At 44.5% G+C, this 3,273-nt stretch overlaps 1 pseudogene; it reads left to right on the top strand.

Moving 5' to 3' along the window:
- Positions 1-1,662: 1,662 nt before the first annotated feature.
- Positions 1,663-2,598, top strand: LOC113928042 (annotated as a pseudogene).
- The last annotated feature ends 675 nt before the right edge of the window (positions 2,599-3,273 follow it).

Here is a 3,273-nt window from a genome sequence, read left to right as displayed (position 1 = left end):
ATTCTAAGTGTTCTTTATATATGTTTAGATATTTTATCAGATATGTCTTTTGCAAATATTTTCTCCCAGTCTGTAGCTGACCTTTTCACTTTCTTGGTAGGGATAGCATTGTCAAGCAAGGCAGCTTTACTAGACAAAAGTCTAGTTTTGTAAGGAACTTCCAGAGAGAAAGAAATGTGCCTTGGCTAGAATGGGAGGGTGGGTGGCGCCACGAATACCCCGACGCCACATATATCCACGCTCCAGTTCTCAGAGCCCCACTCTCTCCCCATCAGTGCCCTGACGAACAAGAGATCTTCAGAACACTTCAACCCGCTTTCTGGTACTATTTTCTGTATTAGTCAGCGTCTGTGGTTGTAAACAAAGAAAATAATTCTGGGGGCGCCCGGGTGGCTCAGTCTGTTAAGCGTCTGCTTTTGGCTCAGGTCATGATCCTGGGATCCCGGGGTCCTGGGATGGAGTCCACATCAGGCTCCCTGCTCAGTGGGGAGTCTGCCTCTCCCTCCGCCCCTCACCCCGCTTATGCTCTCTCTCCCTCCCTCTCGCTCTCAAATAAATAAAATCTTCAAAAAAAATTCTGAGAACTTAAGCAGAAAGAAGATATTGGAAGAGTGGTAGTTCACAGAATCAAAGTGAAAGGTGAAGAACCAAACTTGACAAACAGGCAGACATGAAGGGAAGCAAGATTTAGCCAAGATCCCACTCCAGAAAGACACCATGTAGGACATAACGTTAGTGCTGTCACCTGGGACAATAATCAGGAAGGCATCTGCTCCAACAGTCCCTTCCTCCCCCTCATTCTTTTGCCTCATTTTACTAAGATTCAGATCCTTTGTAGAAACATCTGATTGACCAAATCTAGATCACATGCACCCTTAGCAGCAAAGTTGCTGGGAGAATACACTGCCCACCTCCCAACGGCTTCTTTAATCATACAAAAGCGCCAACACCAATAATGTCCACTAACCTATCACACAGTGCTTTGATTTAGGGAAAAAATATATATGTTTGAAACTTGTCTACTGAAAGGACTTTTCTTTTTCTTTTTTTTTTTTTAAGATTTCATTTATTTGACATACAGAGAGAGAGAGCACAAGCAAGGGGAGTGGCAGAGGGAGAGGGAGAATCAGACTCCCCACTGAGCAGGGAGCTCGATGTGGCGCTCGATCCCAGGACTACAGGACCATGACCTGAGCTGAAGGCAGACGCTTAACCAACGGAGCCACCCAGGTGCCCTGAAAGGACTTTTCAAATGTTACTTTATAATGTTAATTGTAATTATTATATTCATTAACCTTGTGATTTCTTTTCTTTTTTTTAAAGATTTTATTTGACAGAGAGAGACACAGCGAGAGCAGGAACACAAGCAGGGGGAGTGGGAGAGGGAGAAGCAGGCTTCCCGCCGAGCAGGGAGCCCGACGTGGGACTCGATCCCAGGACCCCGGGACCATGACCTGAGCCGAAGGCAGACGCTTAACGACTGAGCCACCCAGGCGCCCCTAACCTTGTGATTTCTGTTGAGGGTGTAACCCATCTCTCTTCCAAGAAAGTATACATTTTCTTCCTCATGTCGTCAAAACTTCTGCTAACTTGGGGTTTTTTAAATCACTCTTATCTTCTTTGATTTTAGCAAGTGTCTCCCGTCAAAATTCAACGAAGCACATGAATGAAAGTTTTCCAGAGGATTTCATTCTTATGGGCTTTACCAAATACCCTTGGTTGGATCTTCCTCTCTTCTTTGCCCTCCTGATCTCCTACACGTTCACACTGTTGGGAAATATTGCTATTATTCTGGTTTCCCAACTAGATTCTCAACTCCAAAGTCCTATGTATTTCTTCCTCACAAACCTCTCCTTTTTGGACCTCTGTTTCACCACCACGACTGTACCCCAAATGCTATTCCACTTGGGGGGCCCCAACAAGAACATCACTTACATAGTGTATGGCCCAGGCCTATATATTCCACTGGCCAGGCTGTACTGAATGCATCCTGCTTGGCATCATGGCCTTAGACCGCTACAGGGCTTGTGTAAGCCTCTGAGGTAATCTGTAATTATGGACCCCAAGCACTGCCTGCAGCTCTCCAGCACCGTGTGGCTCATCGGTCTGGCAAATTCCCTGCTGCAGTCCACACTCACGGTCCAGCTGCCCCTGCGTGGGAACCAGGAGCTAGACCACTTCTTTTGTGAGCTGCCAGGGCTTATTAAGATGGCTTATGTGGACACCATGATCAACGAGGTCACTTTAGCTGTGGTGGCCACCTTTCTGATAATGGGTCCCCTCTCCATGATTCTTGTCTCTTACAGTTGTATTGCCCAAGCCGTATTTCGAATCCCCTCCACTGATAAGAGACTTAAGGCCTTCAACACTTGTTCTTCACATCCACATCACTGGTGGTGTCTTTATTTTATGGCCCAGGCATCTACATCTATATGCAGCCCACGTGGGTAGCCCTCAAGACCTTACCAAAGCTCTGATGCTGTTTTACTGTGTTATACCCCAATGGCCAACCCATTCATCTACACCCCGAGGAACAACGATGTTAAAGGAGCTTTGAGGAGACTTCTCAGGGGGGCCATTTTGTCCAAAAGAATATGAGAAAATGATGCTTTATTCTGAATGGAAAAGCCCAACAATAATCTAAAATACATCCTCCTTTAAATATATGTTTCACAAAAATCATACCCGAAAGTCAAGAAAGCCTTCATGTGCTGCGTTTACCTACACCACTTCTGACACCAAGTATGTTGGGGTTTTTTCCACACCAGCCAATTCTCGGACCCCACCTGGGTGGCCTACAATTCAATTCAATTGTGACACTAACTACCTAGAGTTAGCACAGACTCCACAATTTAAGGGCTCAGTCCCACAGCCTCTGCCTCGGACGAAAACACACATATTTGTCCATCCAGCAATCTTGTGAGAACCTATCCCCTAGAAATAAAATCATTTGTGCGTGCGGAAGAGATCATGCATAAGAATAAATATTGCCAAAAAAAAATATTGCAGACTTGTTCATAAAAAAATAGAAATATATTTTAGTATGCCTACTGATAGTAAATTAACTATTAAAATAAGTGCCTTAAGACCATTAAAAATAATGCTTAAGACTTATTCCAGATGACCTGGAAGGATCTACCTGGCCGCAGGGGCTCTTTACATGTTAATCATTCAATACTCATAACTGTCTGATGTTTATACTATTATTATTTTACAGAAAAAGAAAATGAGGCACAGAGACATTAAGTAACTGGATCTTGTAGGGGCTGCCCC

Source organism: Zalophus californianus, chromosome 7 (assembly GCF_009762305.2).
Source record: "Zalophus californianus isolate mZalCal1 chromosome 7, mZalCal1.pri.v2, whole genome shotgun sequence".
NCBI lineage: Eukaryota > Metazoa > Chordata > Mammalia > Carnivora > Otariidae > Zalophus > Zalophus californianus.
Note: the sequence above shows the minus strand (reverse complement) of the source record. Positions and strands in the feature narration are given on the sequence as shown.